At 37.1% G+C, this 25,110-nt stretch overlaps 1 protein-coding gene across 4 annotated transcripts in view; it reads left to right on the top strand.

Annotated features, from left to right (window-relative positions):
* SOX6 (SRY-box transcription factor 6) overlaps nucleotides 1-25,110 on the top strand; it is a 374,009-nt gene that overhangs the window by 84,539 nt on the left and 264,360 nt on the right. The gene's annotated exons all lie outside the window — the stretch shown is intronic.

Below are 25,110 nucleotides of genomic sequence, written 5' to 3'. Positions count from 1 at the left end.
TTAAATATAATTTTTTTAACTTTTTAAGTCCAAAAGAATGCAGGTAACTCATTGTCTGGTGCTGCAAAGTCAGTTGATTCTTGCTCGCCGTACCTGAGCTTTTTTTCTTGCAATAAGATTGTACAAAATAAGTTTGAGCATTTTGAGTTTAAAAAGTTATAAAAGGCTCTGAAAGTAATATGCTTCACAAACTGAAAAGTTTTTGTCCAAGTAGATAAAATTGTCAGAGAAACAACTAATTGATCTCTGCTCCTTTACAGCTGTGTAATGCTATGCATAACTAAAAGCTCCTGTTAAATTAATTAATGATTTCAATTATGAACTTTTCTCCAAAATGTTATGATTCATATCAAGCTGATAATGCAGTGACCTGGCAGTGTGAAATCTCTGTTATGTACAGAGTCGCCAGTTAATTGATTCACAAATTATTTAAAGTTTGTTGCACCCAAGGGAGTGCTCAGATCCATGACAGCTATTTCTTAAAGTGTGCAAACTCTCTTTTCTTTAAGGTTGTCTTGAGCTAAGAAGCATGATAAAATAGTTGCAAGCTGGATATTGGCAGTTTTTAGTGCTCTGGTTAATATATTCAAAGGATTTCTCTAGGGTTTTTTCCTGTATCACAGCCAATGTCTATACAAATCAGAAACTTTACAAGTGTCAACAAGTAAAGGCTAATGTCTTTTCCTGTAATAAACTTTAATCTATCTTTTTATACTGATTGTTTTTGTCATTTTTAATATTTTTGTTAAGTTTCCTTATCACCTGTTATCATGTTTCATTTCTGATAATTGTAGAATAGCTTTTGTTTCCTGTTAAGGGAAATACTTGTAAGCATTTGTTAAAAAGCTGCTGAGGTTTAAGATGAAGGGTATTTTATACAGTATTGTGGTAGGCAGCAGTTTCACAATATAGGTGAGTAGTAATTATGGCAACCTGTATTATGGAATTTAGCATTATCAAATCCTGTATTTCACTGACTTTGTCATGCCTTTGTATGTACAGAATCTTGAGCAAGGAGTCATCTTACCAGATGCATAGAGACAGGAAGGGATGTTCAGAGTAATTCTCTCTGACTTTAATATCTTAGTGCATGAGTTTCACAACAATTAAAAATTCAAATGTACAAAGAATAATAGAGAAGAAGGTATTAAAATAAGTTAAGATACTGTTAATATCTTATATATCTTTATTAAATTTTTATAAATATTATTAAAGTGCAGTTGGGATGTCTTCAGTGTTGTATAAAATGACCAGTTTCACAAGCCCTTCTGTCAGTGGAGTTCTTTATTGAAGGGACAGAATGATTTCATGCAACTCCCTGGGTCTGAGGAGATACATAAGAATTTGAGGCCTATCCAATGATTTAATTCTCTTAACTACCAGTCACTTTTCCCTGGGTTTGTATTTCTTTTAAAAATACTTGTGTTGAGAGTCCTCTGTGGTTAAGACAAAGCAAGACATAAGTAAAACTATACCTCATGTTATGAAGTTGCACATTGCTGCAGGCCCCTGAGAAGCTCTCTTAAAAAGGAGCAACTTTAAACTAGTATCTGTATTGTAGAAAAAAACCCCAAACATTTCAAACACTGAGTGACTGCTTCTGTTTCCTAAAATTAAGGAGCCTATAATCTCAGCACCATTAACAAGTGCTGTCATTCAGATACACAGTGTCTGGCTGATTTAAATAAAATGAAATGAAGATAGTTGTTTCTGGTCCCTTGGCTTCACTCATTGCCATAAACATATGCTCTGCGTCCCGCTTCTTTCCATCTTATTTATGACTTTAATTTGTTGTGTGGGCTGCACTAGAAATTAAATTTAATACAATTCTCCAAGGGACCCTGTCATATAATAACATGGTAATTTCTGTGTATCCTTTTGAAAAATGAGGAAATTAATTCTTCCTGACATGTTCTAATTATTCCAGTGTGAACGGCAAATCCGTTTTTCCCAGCCCCTGAAGTGTTATAGGCAAATGGCTGCTGTTCAAAGCTGAGGTGCTAATGCTGACCAGCAGTGCGTTTAATTTGAAACATGAGCATACACCTTTCAACACACCTTTGTAATATTGGAGTACTTTACAGAAATTAATTCACTACTTATTTGGCAGCTTAGCCTGAGGGTTATAGTTTTTATTCATCAATACTATAGTCATGTTAGCACAATGTTTCCTGTTTCCTCTAGTGCTCCATGCCTGTGCTGGAAAATACAAACTCAGGAAGGAGCAATGGTTAGGCTTAACATACATATTTTTAAAGTGGGGATGCGGGTACCATAACACTAATGATTCTGTGTTGCAGCATGTCTACAGTTTGGAGAGAGGTACTATAAGGTCTTCAGTGCTGAGTTAATTACGTACTGTGGTTAACACTTTCAACTGAATTACAAAGAAGAAATTACTTGAACCAACTTCCTGTGAAACAGCTCTACCATTCAGATGCTGGCCTGTGACACTCCGACACCTGCTTCCATTTCTGCTCCATCATTGAGTTCTATGACCCAAATACATATGTTGTAACTCCGAAATTCCATAATATACTTGGTATAGGTAGATTTTTGCCAAGGAGAAGGCAATGAATTATCAATTTAGGTGCTGAAACTCATGTGAATTATTCTGGGCATTTATGACTTTTGATGTGTTGCCTTTGGGAATTTCTATTTTAGTACGATCATTTAGGGCAGAACTGCAAAGTGAAATCCTTCAAGAGCCCCAGCTTTGTAATACACAGATGTTGTCTTTGTTAAGTGTTCTTTCACAATTCAGATCCATAGAAATATAAAAGAAATTTCAATTATTCCAAGAAACAGAATTTGACAGAAGCCGCTCAGAGAAAGATTCTGGAATAGAATCATAGAATAGTTAGGGTTGGAACGGACCTTAAGATCATCTAGTTCCATTACCATTTGTCCTATCAGTACAGTCCCTGATGAAAAGTCTATCCCCAGCATCCCTTTAGGCCCCCTTCAGATACTGGAAGGCTGCTATGAGGTCTCCACACAGCCTTCTCTTCTCCAGGCTGAACAGCCCCAACTTTCTCAGCCTGTCTTCATAGGGGAGGTGCTCCAGTCCCCTGATCATCCTTGTGGCCTCCTCTAGACTTGTTCCAACAGTTCCATGTCCTTTTTATGTTGAGGGCACCAGAACTGTACACAATACTCCAAGAGAGGTCTCACGAGAGCAGAGCAGAGGGGCAGGAACACCTCCTTCGACCTGCTGGTCACGCTCCTTTTGATGCAGCCCAGGTTTTCAGCCGTAGGTATAAAGAAGAAAGGATAGTTTTCAGAGATGTTGTTGAAGATCTGGAATATAGAATTGACTGAAAACGGTGCTAACTGCCTAGCTGTAGAATCTTAGGGACTGTAGAATATTAGAACAGAGACCAAAGACAGTTATTGAGGAACCTTGTAAATATAAAGAAGTTTAAGCCAATTGGTTATCAAGTCATAGGAAATATATGGGAACAAGGTAAGTTTATTTTATGACGAGGACACCAAATGCTAAAGTATAAGCCTAATCCTTTTACACATGGAATTAGTTTTTTTCTAAGAAGACAAGGAGTCAGCTTTAGAGCAATGATTAGAATTACTGGACCATACCTTAGTATGAAAGTCTTTATACAATGTCCTTTCTGCAATAAATGCTTAACTGAAGAATGTGATGTTCTCACCCTGAGTAGTTACTTACACTGAAATTTCTGAATGCAGAAAGAGAAGAAACCTTATATATGATTTTCATAAAGAGAGGTTTTAAGATATAGTTGAAATTTCCTTCTGACCAATTCGTAAGAGGTTTGAATTTCTTGAGGAGTTCCTATTAGTGATATATCATCATAAATACTCCATCAATCCTCGCTCAACAGACTTTGTTCAAGGAGGTTCAAAATGTAATCTAAATAGTTTGACCACTGGATCTAGTTTGCATTTGAAAAAGTAAATTTTGGCATTAGGATTTTTACTATAAAGGCTGAGGTCTCCCTGTGGATTTGTGTAATAGAAGAAGAAATTGCCTCCAAAAGGCTGGCAATCTTGTGAATAACTCCAGTGATACAATATGTAAATTGGTGGTCAGCGTATCTGAATAGCAAAATGGGAGAAGGGTACAGCTCCACCAAAAAAAGGATGAGCATACAGAACTTGGGTGTTGATTCTGACCACTCAGGACTCAAGTCAAGTCTGTGACCTGCTGTGGTGTATTTTGTTCCATAAAAATTAGGAGGTAAAGGGCAGAAAACATAAGGCAACACACACTATGGGTATAGAAGCAGTATTCCTTAAAGGAGTGTTCGTGATTGATTGAAGATAGTGTTTTTGTAGAAGCCACACATAGTGTTGGACATTGGCTTAGTACTCAGGAATGTTAGTACTCAGGCTGAGGTTCTTAATGACTTCTTTGCCTCAGTCTTCACTGACAAATGCTCTGACCACCCCACCCAAGTCTTGGAAGGCGGACACAGGGACTGTGAGAATGAAGACCTTGGGCCCACTGTAGGAGAGGATCTGGTTTGAGACCATCTTAAGAACCTGAATGTGCACAAGTCCATGGGACCTGGTAAAATCCATCCACGGGTCCTGATATTTGAAAAATCATGGCAGTCAGGTGAAGTTCCTGATGACTGGAAAAAGGGAAATATAACCCCCATTTTCAAGAAGGGGAAAATGGATGAGCCAGGGAATTACAGACCAGTCAGTCTCACCTCTGTGCCTGGCAAAATCTTGGAGCAGCTTCTCCTGGAAGGCATGCTAAGGCACATGAAAAACAACAAGGTGCTTGGTGACAGCCAGCATGGCTTCACTAAGGGGAAATCCTGTCTGACCAATTTGGTGGCCGTCTGTGATGGGGCTACAGAGCTGATGGACGGGGTAGAGCAGTTGATGTCATCTATCTGGACTTGTGCAAAGCGTTTGACACTGTCCCACACGACATCCTTGTCTCTAAATTGGAGAGACATCAATTTGATGGATGGAACACTCGGTGGATAAAGAACTGGCTGGATGGCCGCACGCAAAGAGTTGTGGTCAATGGCTCAATGTCCAGCTGGAGACCAGTAACGAGTGGTGTCCCTCAGGGATTGCTGTTGGGACCGGTCTTGTTTAACATCTTCGTCGCTGACATGGACAGTGGGATTGAGTGTGCCCTCAGCAAGTTTGCCGATGACACCAAGCTGTGTGTTCGGTTGATACACTGGAGGGAAGGAATGCCATCCAGAGGGACCTTGACACGCTTGTGAGATGGGCTGATGCCAGCCTGATTAAGTTTAACTATGCCAAATGCAAGGTCCTACACCTGGGTTGAAGCAATTCCAGGCACAGCTACAGGTTGGGCAGAGAAGAGATTCAGAGCAGCCCTGTGGAGAAGGACTTGGGGGTGTTGTTTGATGAGTAAGTGAACATGAGCAGGCAGTGTGCGCTTGCAGCCCAGAAGGCCAACCGTATCCTGGGCTGCATCAAAAGGAGCGTGACCAGTAGGTCGAAGGAGGTGATCCTGCCCCTCTGCTCTGCTCCTGTGAGACCTCACTTGGAGTATTGTGTACAGTTCTGGTGTCCTAAACATAAAAAGGAAAGGACATGGAACTGTTGGAACAAGTCTAGAGGAGGGCCACGAGGATGATCAAGGGACTGGAGCACCTCCCGTATGAAGACAGGCTGAGGAAGTTGGGGCTGTTCAGCCTGGAGAAGAGAAGGCTGCGTGGTGACCTCATAGCAGCCTTCCAGTATCTGAAGGGGGCCTATAGGGATGCTGGGGAGGGACTTTTCATTAGAGACTGCAGTGACAGGACAAGGGATAATGCGTTAAAACTTACACAGGGGAAGTTTAGATTGGATATAAGGAGGAAATTCTTTTCTGTTAGGGCGGTGAGGCACTGGATTGGATTGCCCAGGGAGGTTATGAATGCTCCATCCCTGGTGGTGTTCAAGGCCAGATTGGATGAAGCCTTGGGTGACATGGTTTAGTGTGAGGTGTCCCTGCCCATGGCAGGGGGGTTGGAACTAGATGATCTTAAGGTCCTTTCCAACCCTAACTATTCTATGATTCTATGTTACCGCTGTATCCTTTTTGTATGCCAGAAAGAGCTGACCATGAGGGTACCTTGTTTTTTCCAGAACCAGAAAGATCTCACAGATGAGCAGAGGTCTGGCAATACCACCTAGATCTCTTTATTTCCACAGCCTGCCTGTATGTAGCTATTGCAAGCACAGCAGTGGAAGCTGTGGCCAGCTGTCTGAAGTCTTACAACACGTGTTGTTGTCTGAAAGGCTGGTTCAGATTCCAGTGTATGCAACAGGATTAGCCACATCACTCATCATCCAGTGTACTCTCCTGTGTCATTCTTTGCATCTTCACAAAAACCTCTAAGGCTTTGTACGCTAATGGTCCTGCAATAGTACGTTTTCTGGAGACTAAAGAGTATGGTAATAGGAGTATTATAAACAAATTAATTTTTGCTTCGTCCACTGAATTCACAGAGGTAGTATTCACACTACTCTGTGCAGAACTTAAGAATAAATAACCTTGTCATTCAGGTAGTGTTTAGTGCCTTGGCTGCTATGCGTTCATATTCATTGCAATGTCATAGTGTTTTTCAGTCATGTTTGTCTTATATTTGCCTCAAGATGAAGATGGTAGGATAATTCAGGTTGAAAGGGACCTCAAGAGGTCTTAGTCACACTTCCTGCTCACAGATGTGAGGTTTTACCAGGTTACTCAGGCTTTATCCAGGTGGGTCTTGACAAACCTCAAAGCATAGATACAGCACGACCTCCTTGGGCCGTCTGTCTCACTGCTCATCTCTCCTAATGGTGAAAAAGGTTTTCCATATGTCCACTTCAAAGCTTTCCTGTTTCAACTTTGCTCTTTAAAGTAAAGCTTAGAAGAGCTGCGAGACTGGTTACTTAGGTGATAATGTGTGGTAATTCTTATTAAAACTGGTTGCCTTAGTGACCAACCATATGCAGCAACTTCTCTGCAGTTCCTCCTGCCTTAGCTTTTTACATTGATACCTCTAGGAATAACTTGGTCTAATCTCTGTCTTTTACTGTAAGATCTCTTTTCAGTGGGGAAACTCATCAGTTTGAATTTTGCATTGTGGCTTCCACTTAAAGTGCATGCTGTTAAATGTAAAAAGGTAAACATAAGTTCCTACAATGAACAACAGATGCTTAGCAACAAAATTTAGCTGGTGAGGGTGATGTAGCTGAAAGTTAGCATCTGAAGGGTGATTCTCTTCCCACTATGCTTCATGGGAAGGCTTCCAGTATTGGATTACACAGAAAATAAGTTTTTGTGTTTGGACTGGGCTTATGACCTTTAGTTTTTGAGCATTCTTCTTTCCCTGTACTAATAAATGCTTATTTCATCATTTATTAGGGTTTTCGTCTCCATCCCCCTCCCCCAAGGACTGTGTTGCAAAAGAAACATTGAATTAGAAATGGAACCTGTCATCCTGAATGTCTCTGATTTGAACCTAGCCAAGTAAATAATAGCCTGTATTTGTTACAGTTTGACAGTTAGGTTCTTATGTTATGTTAATTGATGGTTCAAATCTACAAAGGTGTCCGCAGGGCTAGGCCCATGGTTACTGGCACTCTTTGACAGGTTTTTGGCAGCTTCAGGAATCACACGAGGCTTGGAATGGAAATGGCACTTGATCTATCTGCCCTCTCCTGACATTCACTCCTTTTGGGTTAGGGCTGGAGCAGGTTCGTTGGGTAATGTGGGGAGGCCTGTGTGGCATGGCCAGTGGAGAGTCTGTTCTGTGGATAAATGGAGCCCTTTCAGTTTTTGAGGCTGTCAACCTGGCATGACAATAAATTTACTTGTGAGTAGAAAACAGAAAAGAAGAAGACTAAAACATCTGTGTTGAAAGGTCTTTTGTTCATCAGAAGGAAGCAATTTAAGAAATGGAGGAGAAAAAGTCTGAATAATTGTTTTTTTCTGGGCTAGAAATGAAGGAACTTCTCTAGGAGATGAATGAAGAGTTGTTTGTCATTTCCCCCCCCCCCCCCCCCAATTATCTTGAGTTCATTGTAGGTATTTTCTGTGGCAAACTTTTCTCCTGTTTATTCAAGAGACATCACTGACTGAATAATCAGTAATCCTTCATCTGTTTAAGCATAAAACTGAGATTATTGAGTGAAAGAAGAGAGGGTCACCACCACAAATATTTTGGGACTATTGACAATCTTTCTCTATTAGTTATTTGAGGGGGAAAAGGAAAAAATGTTCAAAGGTTTACTGATACTCTCTTATTAATTCTTCTGATGATATGGGTTTATAAATATGCTTTGTATACATTGCAGAACTGAGGCACTCAAAGCACTGGTTACTAATACGTCAGAATCAAAACTGCTATATTCCAAGACATAAGTATACACTCATCCCTTGTTTTTTTCCTCTTCATTCTGCAATTATGTTCCTTCTTTTTTTGTCTACCACAGTCTATACTCCTCCTGTCTTTTTAATTGGTTAATTAGTTAATCTCTGAAATGAACAAAACTCCCATGAAAATAAGGGATTTATAAGTACGATTTGAAAAAAGAAAACGCAAATGACACTTTCAAACTTTTCAAGCACAAGTCTGGATTTGTGATTATTATTATTTTTTTTAATGATCTTACAAAATTTAACATTTACAAATTCTAAATCTGTTTTTGGTCCTAAACCCATTCTTAGATTTTGTTGGCAAGTAGTGTAAGTAGTGAAAATAAAAGCTAGAAGAAATTAAATTAAGTATTTAAAATAAAGCTGGCATTTTATTCTGTGAAAAAAATATTCATATTTTGCCTATTTTCAGTATAAAGTTAAAGAAAGTTACATGCAAAGTTACTGAAAATCAGATGGAAGTAGAAACATTATTTGCTTCTTGACAAGCTGCTTTCTCTTGCAGCAGGATACAGAAGTGGATATGCTTCCGTTTATGATGTGTTGCTCTTGGTAACTTCTGCCTTCACTGCGAGAGCTCCAATTCCCTCATTTTCCTGGCCCCTGTGATAGCCAGTCTGACACTTCTTTTAACAGGCTTCTGTTGCAGTTGCCAGAACTTCGTATTATGCACTCCCTGACTGTAGCCGCTCAAGTGCCTTTTTTCAACATGTAGGCTTGATGTCCCACGCTCACCTCTCACTAAATTTATAATGCTTTTATTTGATAATGTTTTTGCATTATTCCCTTTTGATCACTGAGCCGTACTCTTCTCTGAGTCTGAATGGGCATGGCCTTTTCCTTCATTCTGTATCACAATGCTATATTATATTTACATCGTTTTAGCGTAGAATTCAATAGTGAACTTGTGCCACTTGCAACCTTGACCTTACTGATGACTGAACATGCTGAAGACATTTTCAAAATCTATGAAATTATACAGTAGAAATACAAGCTGTAGAATACATGACTTTTAGATCATGTTTACTTCTTGAATGGATACTGCAGAAGTTACTTCACATTTTGCATTGGGTAATTTAAAAATACTCCCTCTGCAAATAATAACTAAACAGTCATATGGAGTTCATTTAGTTACTGTGTCAAGAGGTGTAAAGTGGGAAGAATGGATGTAAAAGTGTTAGTCAAGGGTTCATAATATTGAGGCAAAACCTTATGCATATTAATCTTCACACACCTTGTTCTTAGGTAATAACTGATTCTTCCATTTCTGAGAGAACTTTATCTTGCCAAAGCAATTTTATAGGGTACTAAAATTTTCCTAACAGAAATTATTGTCAGAATGCATTGGGCATGCATTCTCATGGTTACGGAATGCATTGGACATTGCTTGTGGTTATTAGTGTTTCATGTTAATGGTAAAAAGAAGTTAATATGGAAACAGTCAGAGTATCAGGAGAAATTCAGGGAAATTCATCTTGGTCCTGAACCAAGTTAGGACTGGATAAATGTTTGGCTGGATTTAGAGACAGCCTTGCAGTGTGACTTTTTTGCCCTCTGCCTGGATCAGTTTGCTGTTGAAGAACGTATCCCAAAGGAAAGGGGAAAAAGAACCTCAGCTCTTCCTTCCCTAAACTGCTTCAGCCTGAGTGCCCTTTCTGCCTGTCAGCTATTGTATGGGAGAGAAGTGGTGCCAATTCCACATGAGTTAGAGCCTGAATTCACATTTTGAATCAATAATCTACAGGAAATTGGATGCTCTTTAAAATCCAACTGAGAAATAGGTAGCAATACTTTTGATAAACATTGCTAAATTGTGGGCATTTTACATTTGTGTGCAAACACACTTGCGCAGCCTTGAACCACTTCTTACCCCTTTGAAAATGTGCTAGTAATAACGAGATCATGGTAACGCAAATGGCTTAGACAAACGGTAAGCTAGGAGAATGTTCATAATATACACTTATAGTATAACTGCTGAAACAGAGGAACATGAATTAAAGAAATAGTACACTCTAGGGAGAGTAGATATGACGCTGTTACAGTATTTGTTTAGCTATGGAAATGTCTGTATTTAAATTGGCAGAAATTGCTCAGAAATCTCCCAAACAAGTAACCTAGTCAAGAGCAATAATCTAAAAGCAAGTGGGAGGACTGTAAAATAACATGAGTGCTTAGTTAACATAGTTTTTAGTATAGAGTTTCAAGTCAGTATGTCTTTAATGCTGACCCTCCCAGTACATTTGAAAAAAAATTAATGCTTGAAACTAACAGCATGTTAGCAGCTAATTCGTGCATTATTTGAGTATCATTCATAAATTACTTTTGAATCCTTTGACTAAAGAATAAGAAAATCCCATAAATCCTACTTTTGGTCAAAGCATAAGACCATAATTAACTCGGCATGTGCTTTTGAATTAAGAACACAGTGTTCTGAGCTTTCTTAAAAAGCTTTTAAAAATGTTAGGGGAATACCTTTCTAGAGCCTTGTTGACTGAGCAGAGTTTTAAGATTTGACACATATAAAGTGATGTTAATTAAATATTGTTATTCCTTTCTGTCAATCAAGTAAGGTTAAGCCTTTTTTGTTACTTGAACAAAAAGGGAAGTGGAACAGGTGAAACTATATAAAATGACTGTGAGGAAAACAGGAGGAATAATATAGTAGGAATTTAATCAGTCAGAATTTATAGGGGATGCAGGAGGTTTAGGTGCTAATTCCAAAGCATTGCATTTTTGGAAGTCCTAATACCATTTGAATATTTTTTGACTTTTTGGCAATATATCATTTACCTAATGAATGTAGAAAATAAATGTAGTGGCAGAAGGCCAGTATTTGACAGATGTATATGGCTTATTTTAAGTTGTATTTGCAAACAGATGTTTAATATGGTTGTCACTGAAACCTTCATTTCATTAAACCAAAATGTCGTTAATCAGAATCCCATTTAATGCTGCTTCAGCTCTTTCAGATGCTATTGGCATATTTTTAAGACAAAAAGAGTTATTGTTTGTATTAGGTATTAAAGTATTACTGATAATGACCCCAAACCATGAATTTTAAAAGGATGCCTATTTATATTTTATTATTTATTATTTATTTCTGTTAATGTGCATAAACCTGTGGGTGTGTCATATGTGCAAGGACATCTTCAGAACAAGGTTTTCTAGAACTTTCCTTTTGGGAAGAAGTGAAAACTGGACTATAATTATATGACTTGAAGTGCCTGGTACTTAAAATCCACTAGCAAACATCATATGGTTTTCTATATATAGAAGATATTCTATATATGTATCTATTATAATTGACAATTCTAAGGACAAAACCAAGAAGCAGCTATGGACCTGTATGATAATAGCTTATATTGTTTCATCCATGTATTAAGCTTGGACAGTGTATTATTGCTGTAGGGCTTTATTAATATTGTCGGTACTGAAACCTTTGAAGGAGTGAAAAGCACCCAGGAAGAAATGCAGAGCTTGTTTTATGGTTTCTTCTTGTTTTCTGCTTAATGAAAGAGAAATTTCTGCATGAACAGAATTAAATTCATGTGGGGAATTCTGCCTCTAAATCTTTCATTTCCAGACTCTTAATGTTTATTGTGGGTCTTTGGAAACAGTGTGGTTCATGATAACCTAGAGCCATAAAACATTGCTTCAAAAATTTCAGTTCTTTTGAGACTGTGTAGGTACTGAGGTGATATTTCATAGAATGAATCTCTTCTGTAACTTCACTTTGGAAAATTCAGAAGTCTGTGGCAAATGATGCCTGTAGTTAGTGTTTTCCCTTCATCCTGGATAACTGAGGAAATACAGGAGCTTTGATGTACTGGAATGATTTTGCTTTATGATGTTCTTTGTTTAATTAAATAAATACCAGTTATTTGGGAAAAAAAATATTTTCATATTAACATGACTTAAAGCAAACTTAATTTGCACTGCAATATTGTGTTTTTTAAATAGCCAGTGTATTTTTTTCATTTAGGTTTGGGTTTGGTTTTTTTTTGGTTGTTTTTTTTTTTTTCTAGTACAGTATTTAGGTTTTCTTCTACAGTGTCCCCCACCTTAAAGACATTCAATACTTGACTGAGTAAATACTTGAGCAACCTGAGCTTCTTGCGAGCTGGAGGCAGGAGCTGATGACCTCCAGAGGTTCCTGACAACCTACATGATGCTGTGGGGCTTCACCACCTCGACCAAACTTCATGCACTTAATTGTTGAGCATAAGAGAACAAATGTCTGTAGGCTGAATTAGAGAGGAAGGCTTTTAAAGTGAAGAGCCCTGATGTACTAAGTAGAAAAGGGCACATAGTATGTACTGCACATTTGAATTTTACTTTGAAACAAAACATTTTGCTTATAATCACCTTTTTGCTTAGAGTAAGCCTCACTTTTGGGATCTTGTATGTTCAAGCAGATACAGTTATGAAGTACCTAGTTTCCTTATTTTATTAAAGAAAATTACAAAAACCATTTATATCCGTGAACATTTTTAAGGGCTCTGAAGTTTAGAACTAGGATTTCTGCATGTTCTTTTTGGACTGGGAAATGATAACAGCTTCTTTAGCACTTCATATAATCTGGGAGAGCAGAAAGCTACCCAAACCTGAAGCAGTTTTAATAGTACAAGATATTACCAATTAGCAATTAAATTAATCAATTTTCTCTGCATTATCTATCAGTTTTGATACTGACTGTAAGTAATATATTATGCATCTTTGAAAAAAGTCTGTTATACTTTGATCTGCAAATATTTTATTAACAGAGGCTATAAACCACAATGAGTGGCTCAGTTGTGGGTGTTTTTTTCAATGCTTATTTTGATGATATAGCAGTATCTTGGGATGACATACTGTAGTGACTGAGGATAAATATGTGTTGCCAAGGTCTAAACAGCAGCAATAGGGAAGTAATTCAGCAGTCAGTTTCACTCAAAGTTTGAAATCTGTGCTGTATTAGAGGTATGCATAGAAGCTGTGTTAATTGCTAGCTTGTTTTCCATATGGTTCTGTTTTAATGGAGCACATTTGTTGCAGATGGTTGGAAAGTGGGTTGGACAGTGTCTAAACTGGCTATGACTAATTCATACAGTGATTATACTATACTTTAACAGTCTTCTTTCTAAACTTCTTTCATTCACACTTCCCTTGCCATTGAAATGTGGTCCAAGATAGCTGAAACGTATTCTTCCTATTTAAACTTGACCTTAGAGAAGAGCAAGGGCATGGGGTGTCTAGTAATTTTTTCCCTGATTCAAATTCAAAACCACACCCCAAGTTGGTTTCTTCAGATGTGTTATCTACATCATTATTATGGCTTGCTGAGTTTATTTAGCTGAGGTAATGGACTCTAAGGAATGCCACTTGGAGAACTGAAGTGACCTTAACAAATGCTAAAACTGTCTTTGTTCACACCACAGTGCTTTCACCTCTCCATTGGTTTGCAACTGACTATAGCCATTTTGGATACTAATCGCCATTCCTTGTTGGCAAGTTTTAATAATGCTATTTAAATAATGCTAAGATTTGAGGACACTAAATACTTGCAGTATATGAATGCTTGCATTCACATAGTTGTTCGTTATGTAAAACTGAAAGTACAAATGCAGCAACATGTTGTATATCAGTTTAGTGATGACATGTATGATAAGAATCTTTCATCTCTTAGCCTCATCCTTTAGCAGATCACCTATGAAATTATCCTAAATCCATAGAGGAAATTAAAATATACAAGATTGTCCAGCACTGATGTAGTTGATTCTTATAACAGTTTATCTGAGTCTCTTGAGACAAACTTTGTATGACTGACTTTGCCTTTGGTGAAAACTACAGTGAATGTCATAGTCAAACTCCAGTTGATGGTTCTTAATAAGGAAAAAAAAGAGCACTATGCTTCAGTGGGTTTCTCTATCATTTTTACTGTTGTTTTCTCACATTGTCACTAAAATATTCTCTTTGTTATCTGAATGGGACATCTGCTGACTGGCCTAGCTCTCTTTACCTGATTGTGTGAAAAGACTTGGTTAAATCTGTTAGGCCTTGGAGGCCCAGTAACCTGCTAAGTGCTATAGAGCCTGAAAGACGTTATGTCCTTGGACTAACTTGTCTCTTCTACTTAAAGCTGTATGTGATAGATAAAACAAACTTTCATATGAAAAACTGGGGTAACTTGTGGACATGTTAATGAGTAGCTGCATTTTTCTTACCCTAAGGTGTATAAAAAAACATATGGAATAAGATGTATTCTATAGTAGGGCAGAAAAATAAAACAAGCTAAGTTTAAAAGAAAGTCTTTTTCTCTGGCTCTATCACAATCTTGCTCAATTGGGATTGATAATTTGTTTGAAAAGGTAGGAAATCCACTCTACTGTAGCTAACAACATAGAATAAAGCAGACCATTTGGTGGTTAGCACTAAGATGTCTGAACTATAGGTTTGATGCAATAGTACTATAACTTGAAGATTTACCTAATTTAATTCTTTTCTCAAAGCTGTCCCCTGCCCTGCACTGCTGTTTACCACAGTGATTTGTCTGCACTAGCTAAAGTTTAGTTTAAAACATGTTTGCATTTGATTGGTGTTTTTAGATTTTGATGGCTGCTAGTTCCTCTCTACAGAAGTAACCTTTTAAAATGTCAGTTTTAATGTACAAATTTCATGAGAGTAAAAAGACTTTTAAAATACTAATTTTAGACTCCTCTGCTGAGTTTCTAGTCATCTGCTGTTGTCTCAGGCTGAGTCTTGGAAAATTAAGTCAGTAGTCATTACAACAAAATGTATACTCTGGATTTCATGTGGACAAAAGTTCCTTTTCAAATTCTTTTTCTGTAACTGTTGCACAAGCGCCAAAGTAATCTTCTGTCATTTTGCTTGTTGATACTTACCCTTCCTTCTTCCTTCTTTCCATGCCCTTCTGTCTCTCTGTGTCTAACGTGCTAGATTTCCTGCAGGAGAGAATTCCTTTCCTCTTAGGCGATAACTCCTCTCAGGGAGGACTAAGTAGGGTATATGAGATTGCATGTTGTGCTTTGTAACAGAAAAACCTCACAAATTAGGTGTACAGTTTATAAAATAGTTCATGTAAAACATGGTTTCGGGAGTTTTTCCCTCTGAAGGTAACACAATATTAAATTACTGTTAAAAGATCTGATATTTTTCTGTAATCTCAATTGCTCCATCTTTTCCTGTAATTTCTCATATTGTCTTAGGTTGCTGTGTCATATACTCCATTACAGAGGTGACACTGAAATTCAAAAGGATTGGAAGCTTAATCTTCCCCCTACCTCCCCCCCCTTGCATTCCAGTGTCCCTTGTTCTAAATCAGAAAAGCAGCACTTGTTTTGGCTTCAGGGAGCTGTATGTTCAAGCTCACAGCTGGAGGTATGGTGCTGCAGTGATGGTCACCAGTGATGATGGGAAGGGAGAGTATAATGAATTAAAAAAACCCCACCAAACCAACAAAAATACCACCACATAACCCTCCCCCCCCCCCCCCCCCCCCCCCCCCCAGGATTAAAGGCAAATGCTTCATTCTTTCCTCTCTCCAAGCTCCTGTACAAATTGTGCACACAGATGAAAGAATTGCAGAAGGGAATATGCTCAGATTTTGAATATCAACAAGAGATATTTGGTTGTGATATTGCCACATATGGAAGTAGTGAGATTTTCTTTATTGTCTTTCAGTTACGTTTCCAAAAATTGTGTCTTTTTGGTCATTATTCTTTTCAAAGAAGTAATAGAGCTAAGCCTTTTCATTTAATTGTAGTAAAATGTTCCCTTAAAGTGGAATAAAACATTATATTTTTTTACTAGTTCATATAGAAAAACATATAAATGTAATAATATTTTAACTATAGTTTGTATAAATCTCTCTCATTTAAACGCTATGCAAATCTTTCATACCCCAGGGCAATCAGCTGTGAGACGATAATGTATGGTATAGCAAGCATACACCATAAATTTGATAATCATACTTGTGAGTTCTTCATATTTCATACAAAGAATTGGGATGAATAAAAATAGAGGAAAAAATATACAATTTAATTATAAATATCAGTGTGTAAAGGAAGTAAGAAAAGATTACCTTGGTCATCTGCGCTTGCCTGTGCTAAAACTGTATGCTGGCCAGCTGAGTGCTGGTCGGATACTATGCTTTATAGTGGAATGTGGGGATATAATGGAATCAATTCCTTTCATATGTACTCAATTATTTTTGGAGTCCTATTATTTCCCTGTGTGTTCTGGCTGATGAAATAAGGAAAGGACCCTTTTAATGGGGGCAAATGGAAACTTTACTGCTCAGCTTGTACATGTTATCCAGCTGGACTGATGGGCCACCGTTTACAGACTCATGGGTGGGAGGCTGTTTTAAAGGAAATGAAAAAAACATTTGTTTAACTGCATGGCAACACAAATATTTTATCAAGTGAGGGCTGACTATGCATTTCATTATGACAAAAAGGTACATGCTTGAGGGAAAAAAATAAAGCAAAACATTATCTCTGTAGAATTTGAAATAATCACTCTATACATGATTATCTGAAGCCTCCCTTAAAATTTATATGTTTAACTCTTTCATTTTTTTTTTAATTCCTTTTCTAATTTGAAGTAGTTTGTCAGAAGGAAGTGCTTGACAATGTTTCCTATTAAATGAAGATGCTAGGCAGAAGTTCTCAGGGTTTTGCAGTGAGTCCCTGAGCTGTCCCCAAGCTATTGCAGTTCTCATTTTCCTCCCTTAGTTCTGCTCCATCCTCTCTTATTGAGGCATCTGCTCCATGAGGCTGCTTACCTATAGCACCTGCTTTGTTATGCACTTTGTGGTGTCCTCTGTCAGGTACCAGAGCAAAGAAATGGCTACATATTTCCATCTGCGGATGGAAAGGGAGGCTTTGAAGAAAAGGCTGAGAACACAACCTAAGGATTTTGCTTAAATTTACCTGTACGTGTAGGTATATATCCCTACATAAATACTTATGCATACACACAGAATTATATGAGCATATATATATATATATATATATATATGAAAAGTTAGTGAAACTGTGTTTTCAAAACCCATTTGGGATAATCATATTTTTTATAAATGTTGGAGAAACCAGGTAGTTCTGCAGCTCATTCTCTGTGATTATCAGCAAGATATCTATAACCATGCTAAGTTACCTTGGTGGAATGCTGAATTGATTACAAGAATTTAAAAAATCAGGTGCTTCAATTTATTTGCATTACTTTGCTTACTAAACTGCTTTAGTACACTGCATCAGTGTGACAGAACTTTCAGCTGTGTCAGCAGTGGATATTTTGTAAAGATTAGATACACCCCAAAATCTTAATATATTACAAAAAGGACACATTTTCAAAATCTGTTACCCTAAGCTCTTTGAAAGTGAACTATGAATGAGTCTATATACTCTAATTAAGGTATCCTATTTTTTAATAGGGTTGTGTATTTTAACTCCACTCTTTCGAAGTGAAAAATTTAAAATCCTGATCATTATATAGGCAGAAGAAATGAGTGCCCGTGGTACCCATTTGGTGGTGCATATCATTAAACTGCAACAGGTATACCTTTGGAGGGATGTTTAATGTGTGAAAATTTGATAGATGGAGTTTTAAGAAGTGTAGTGAAAGTGCCTGCTCGCAGCACCTTCCAGGTCTAAAACACTGTGTGGCACAGCTCCAGAAAGATTTGTCAGCCTGAAAGCTGTTGCAGCTGGAGCTGGATTTTAGTCTGAACCTGGGAAAGATATGTACAGGATACAGCATATAAACAAAGTGCACTCACTGTCCTGACTTGATTAATTTGTCTGTTCTGATCCACTTTATAACAAAACAGCGCAGTGATATGGCTGGCTGATTGGATATTGAAAGCTCCAACTTTGGGAAGGCAAAAAAAGCCCAAACCTTTATATTCTTTCGTTTGGTTTTCTTTTGTTTTGAAGTGGTACCTGTTTCAGACTGCTTAGAGATTCAGTTTCCCTCATTCTCTCTTTTTATCAGCACATCTCAAATCAGTTTAGAAAGGTGATTTATAAAGGCTTTGTTTCTCCAGTTTTACATAGGGGTAAACCAAGGTATAAAAAAGGTGATTAGCAAGCCAGGTACTGAGTGAAAAATAAGCCTTGCGGTTCTGTGTGCCTCTTTCATTAAGCAATACTGATTGGGAAATTTTGACTAGTGGGAAAATTGTAAGTTGAATGGTGGAAGGTGTGTAGTGAATTATTTTTTTGAGGAGGTGCAGAACTTGACTACATGGCTATCTATCCTTTGTGTGTGAGTATGATGCTGTAATTATATATGAATGATGCCTTTCTGCATATGAGCTATTTTGTGTTGGGCTCACCAGCAAACTGAAATCCCTAAACAGTTACATTTGGCCCAATTTCTCTTGAAATCTAGCCTGTTTTTCTGAAGTGCGGTGCAAGCCAAATTCACATATGGATAATTTTCTATTTACTTAATTGGGGTGAAATTTTCACATAATTTGTGCAAGCTACTTTTGCATGCTAGAATGCAAAAATATTTTTTTTTTTTAGATGGTCATTGAGTATATTATCTGTACTTGAAAATATATAGGTATTTTTTTTATTGCATACAGTATGAAATAGTAGTATATCAACTTAATTTCTGACAGTATAAAGTCAGTGATGAATTGCATAGATCAGTATTCTTCTGCAGAGGACAATTTAGGATATAATAGCCCCATCAGTTACTGAAATCAAGTGATAATAGCCGGAAGAGTGGAATTGACTACTTGTATAATTTTTGTTCTGTCATTTATCTAGTTTATCTTCAGGACAAAAAAATTAGCAGATATGAAAATATGAAAACTCCAATTGCAATGAGAATTTAAGTTGTTAGGTCAAAAGTTCAATAGTTTGTTCACAGGGGCAACAGTTCCAAAACAAATAAAAAATTTATAAGGGATTTGAAAACTGGTTTGCACATTATATCACAAATCAGATGGGAATGAAGTTTTGAAATAGAATGGAATATCTAGAATTGCAAAAAGTTAAATAGTAATAAGAATTTCTAGTGGTGAATGTGGAAATCCAGTAAGTGACTTGAGTTTAAATATGTAACTTGCTGGATCCTGTAGTTCTTGGGGCTGAAAAAGAGTGATCTTTTGGAAGCCCAAAAAGCAGAGAGCCTTGATTTCTCTCATCTGCCAGATATACAAAGCTGTACATACAGTGATACCAGTCTGGACTGACCAGGTGGAATAGGATGTGGAGGACCTGTAGAGAAGGATGCATGGAAAAAAACTAAGATAGGTTGAGCATAATGGGACAAACAAAAGACCTGTTACCAGTGCTTAGAGATAAGAACTATTCTTGTTTCACAGTATATGAAGGTAGAGAAAAATTGTATAATCAGTACTAGTGTTTGGGGGCACAAGATGGTAATTTGAAGAACATGATTGAGTTCCATTGTATGACAGTTTTATGGGTTCCATTATGTATGTATAGTTCTCTATATATAGTTCCGTATTTGACGGATTCATTCATATAAATATAAATATAGCATACTAATTGGTGGGACTATGAATACAGTTATAAGGAACCAAATTTCCTTTTTTTCATGTCTTTGGGTCAAATCTGTTTACATTATTATGCATGGAATCTCAATGACTTGATGATATTTCTTCCTAGCAATACAGTTTATTCTGCTATACATCAGTGCAGAATGTACTGTGACTTTTGCTTGGGTTTGTGAAAGTGATGTTCAAAGAAACGAGCAAGTAGATTGTCTTTTCTGTGCTGTATTGGCCACCAGAGTTTCCAGGATCAACATGACAGAGCACTATAGTTACTCAGAGATGTACTGTAATGGGCTCAGTTGAACTCGTAATGTATCAAAGCCCAGTCCGTGTCTTATTCTGCATCAAACCAGTATGATTGCTGAGTATTTGCCTGCTTTACTAGTGTTTCCACCATGCCGTACCACTAGCTGCTGCTGTGCCAGCCTGTCTTTTGTTAGACTCCCACACTGAAGACTTAGATGTTGTTCTTTTACACGTATTTCTATGTGCTACATGGGTATTCAGCAAAACCCACAGGACGCAAAGTACTGTATTCATGTAAGCAGTGATTGTTCTAACGCTGGCTGTATACAGACTGTACCTGGACAGCTCTCTAGGTGGTAAATGTGAAATGGTGCAGATAATTTGCTATCTAAGCAGCTCTGATCATAAAGCATGAAATCATGTTCTGTGTAGGATACTAATGCAGATTTTATTACTTGTTCACTAAAAGAGCATTGGCATATTTAATATATTTTAAGGAACAAATAGAACTTTTGGGAAACTGTGTATTTGCATTGCGAATATCAAGTAGCCATCGGAAGATGTCTCTCCAAACATAGTGTGTGCAGAGTCACAAATGAAAATATTGTGAATTTCCTGAATGTGAGTTGTAAAGGATAGAGACATCTATCACTGCACAAAATCTGTTTGTCATTAGATGTTAACTTAATTTATTTTATTAGAAATAAACTTAGCAGTGTGTTTTCTGTCTCACAGAGATGGTTTTAATCAGGAAAAAATAAGAACTAAGAGGCAGCCAAGGAACACTAGTGGATGATATGCATATATGTGAAGATAGGTTCTCATATCTTAAGATGTGAGGAACTTGGCAGAACAGAAATTAAGTTTAAACAAATAAATAAATAGTAGTACTGGCTGATGACAGTGATATCTCGAAGTTGTAGAAGACTATTGTGAAATTCAGCATGTTTTTTTAACCAGGTAAAATATTGTTACTATGTAGTTCATTTTATTAACATTTTGTTTGCCAGAATTTACCACCTTTTAAGCAGCTCAGGTGTTTGGGTGAATTGAAATTACTGTCTTTGCAAATAAGTGTATTTTCCTTTTTATGTAGGTCATTTCAGTGACTTACATGTAATAGTGTTACTGTTTTCAAGGGCAAGTTCGCAGTTTTTTTCAGGATTGGGACTATGTTGTGAGGGAGTACAGTGGCAACAGTGTAATCTGACCTGTAACGTGTAAAATGGAGACAAGCAATACAGACCATTGACACATGGGTTTGAGATGAAACCACACACATGGTACTTTATATATTATAATTGGCTTAACCTTGCTGGTTTGTAATTTATCTGGAGAAGGATTGAATTATGCTTTCCTTTGAGTAGTGGTTTGGGGGGCATTGGGATTTGGAATCCCACTGTACCTTGTCTCTGGTCTGATAAATGTTTAAGTAAAACATAATGCAATAAGGGATTCAAAATGACTGAAAATCCTTCTTGCAGTCATTTTTTTCCCTTACTGGTCAATTAGGGATCGCGATCACTTGAAAGGGGGGGAGACTTCTGTGAATGAGCGGACATCGAGGCTAGCACAGCTTTTCAACATCTCATCCAACTTCCTACTACTGTGACCTAGGAAGAACGCTGTCAGGCTGTGCTGGTATGTCTGGAGGGATCCTTGTGGCAGAGACATCAAGTTACGGAGAAAGCCTTTTTTTTCCTTATCTGTTGGTAAAAAATAGGTCAAGTGGGGTTAATCTTGACTGCCCAGCTAATTATTCTGGACTTGTTAGGAAGGTATTCTTTGTGGTGCTGAACAGCAGCCTCTGCTGCTGTTGTTCGGATCCAACATTCATACTGTCAGCAAGGTTTTGCTTCTTCTTTGATATCACATGGTGAGCCTCTGAGTATTGTGTGACATTTCAGCTTGCCAGAGATGTGTATGCTCTGACTGCAGGACTGGGTCTGTGTGGAGTGTTGGTGCTTCAAAAGACTAATGAATATTGTTGCAGTTATGATTTCAAAAAAAGAAGGCACTTTTGTTACATTTTGTCACTGGGAAATCTTGTGTGAACTGAGTAAGTTTGCTAAAACACAAGTATTCAAAAAAGCAGACCTTCAAGTACCATGAGGTTTACAAAAATGTTTTCTATTTGGTTTGAGTCTTTGAAGTCACATCATCAGTCTTTCTCCTGTAACATATTTTAAGAAAACATCACAAGACTTGTGGAAAAGTTTTGAGCTTTAGCAGCTCTAGCTTAATGTAGTGTGTTCAATAAACTTGTGATGAATGGTGAACTGGGAAAGGGCAAAAATATACTTGTGTTTGGGTTCTTTTAATGCTTTATTGCTTGTCGTAAACAAAACACAGAAGCAGAATCACAGCAAGCTGGGGCTGGCTCTTTTGAGATTTACAGAAGTATATCTGTAGTTTCTGTCTGTGAGGGTAAGAATTTTCCATTCTGTGCTTTTCACTGTGCCTCATCCAAGTGTCACCTGGCCCATGGTGATTTCAGAATGTTTTTTTCTTTCCCTACAGTGTCTGAATGGGCACAGATTTCTTTCCAGTTAAGATACAGCAATCTCATGTTGACTACTGAACTCTGATCTTTGGCTGGGTGCATGCTTGTTTCTTTAAGCACATGTGGTGCGGAGTAGACCTGGAGTTGGATAATTCATAGGAGCTGGGTATTATTATTACTACTACTTGAAAGGGTCTGTATTATTTTGCACAGCAGTGTGGTCACCTGGCAGCAGGTCATTAGCATTTTAGGTTTTTTTCCTTTGTAACAATGCACAACATGCTAATTAGAGGGTTTTGAAAGCTAAGCAACCTGTTTTAAAATCAGACATTTTAATTTGCAGCTTTAATGGCTGTATTATAATAACTGGCCTGGCTTGAGAAAGAGGGGGAGAGAAGTACTTCTCATGTTCCAGTAGCAAGGCCCAATATAACAGAGGCTGACAAAATTAAAAACCTCATAATTTGACCTTTGCCTGGGATAAAAGGCTGTTTCATAACAATTTCCTTTTGTTCTTTGTTTAAGCCATTACTCCAAAAGGAGCCTCCGATTAATCTAAGTAAATGCATCATTACAGTCCTAATCCATGTCCTTCTGTCTGTGTCTGTTTTAATTAAATAAGAAACACTAGCAGAAAGATATCACGCACAAAGCTGTGATTGGAGAAAGAGGGTTGTTTGATCAGAGTGAGATTAAAAAAGGCTTTACTGTTTTGCCCTTTTGCTCTAAATGCCATAATGTAGGTTAAAGGAAGAAAACTTGCCTAATAGTTTAGCACATTGCTCCCCATTATGTTATCAAAATAACCAGATTTACCAATGAAACTGTCCCAGACATCCAATTAATTATATACAGAACATTGACAGACAAGTGGTATGGCAACTTGGTTTAAATAATTTGACACATTAATGTGTTTGGGACTCTATACACAGTTGGTCAGAGCCAAAAATTGTGTTCAAGTTGCAGGGTTTTTATATTAAATCAAGCACTGAGGAAAACTATTAATGATTTTAGGTACTTTCTTTCTTTTAGTACTTGTGGCTCAGAAATGGTAAACCTGATCTGATGCAAGCCTCTGATTTTTTAAAGTATTTTTATTTCTCACAAAATCAGGATAATTATTTTAAAGTGATGAAGAATCCGTTTCATAAATCTAGCTAGTTAATATTGCTAAAGCAATACATATGTAAGAGACTCTACCTCAAGGTAGTGTTTCAAGATCCCTGTGGTGAGGGTTTTCTCCCATATCCAGGCCATTATTTGATGTAATGAAAAGAGAAAGTGTGCAACACAGAGATTGTTAATTAATTTAGCCTAACAAGATGAAGATAAATGAAGCAAAGCATAGATTGAATGAAGCAAGAGGTCTTATTTACAATTTAATACTTCTTTATATTAGGCATTTTTCAATTTACAAAAGAAAAGACCCCAAGTTTAAAGAAAAATGTGTTGTGTGAATACATGCAAGACAACTTGACATTATGCAAGCAGTTCTAAGGGCTGCTGGAAATACCTTTTGGGTTAACCTTTAACTTTTAAGTTTTTTCCTTTCTTTCCTTTTCACATTTTTTCTCCCATTTTGATTTACAATATGTTGATAAGAATAAGAAAAATTTAAAACTTAAACTTTTTGCCATTGAACTAAACAGCAAAGTACCAATGGGCCCAGATTCTCTTGTTTCTGATTGTTTATATTGACATAGAGTCATAGCCCTGTTTTGAGCAATTTGTATGCGGGAAGATGCATCAAGAGAGGTAACTGTACAAAATACAATAAAACACAATTTTAATTCCTCTTAATTAAAACAGTGTAAAAATAAAGTGTAAATCTGTTATTGCTTGTATGTTTTCAATTGCAATGAAAGCTAAGAAGGGAATCCAAGACAGTGTTAATTAACAATGATTCGATATAATAAAACTATGCTTTTTCATAGGGGAGGATTTTTTTTTTCTTAAAATCATGTTAATCTTCAACATTTTGTGAAAAGCTGTATATTTTACTGTCAGTTAACACCCCTTTGCAAATTTATAAGGTATTCCAGAGATTTTAGGCATCTCTTCCCCCGAGACTATCCAAAGCTAACCGTAAGCTACAGTTTATATCAACTGAGTCACTACAACTCAAGGTGTCTTAGGTTTCAAATTACAAAGCTTAGGATATAATTCTGTAGAAGAAGTGAAGAAAAAATAAAGTAAATAATTTTTAATATCTAGCCAGCTAACCAACAGTCCTGTGTTGTGACTGACTTAGGAGTACCTTTATCATTTTGATCTAAACCCAGAATTATAAATTATTACCAATTATATTGTCTTTTTTTCTTTTTTTTTTTTTAAATAAAACATCTTCCTTTTTACATATGAATTGGGTCTGTCCACTATTTGACCTTCTGTCATTATTTCTGTCTGTAAAGGAAGTGCCTGCCTTCCTTTTGCAGTAGCTAGACAGCG

The sequence above is a fragment of the Pezoporus flaviventris genome, unplaced genomic scaffold, assembly GCF_033815535.1.
Source record: "Pezoporus flaviventris isolate CSIRO_AGI_PZ_B2104156 unplaced genomic scaffold, CSIRO_AGI_Pfla_v1 ptg000036l, whole genome shotgun sequence".
Taxonomy (NCBI): domain Eukaryota; kingdom Metazoa; phylum Chordata; class Aves; order Psittaciformes; family Psittacidae; genus Pezoporus; species Pezoporus flaviventris.
This window is presented reverse-complemented; position numbering and strand designations above follow the sequence as displayed.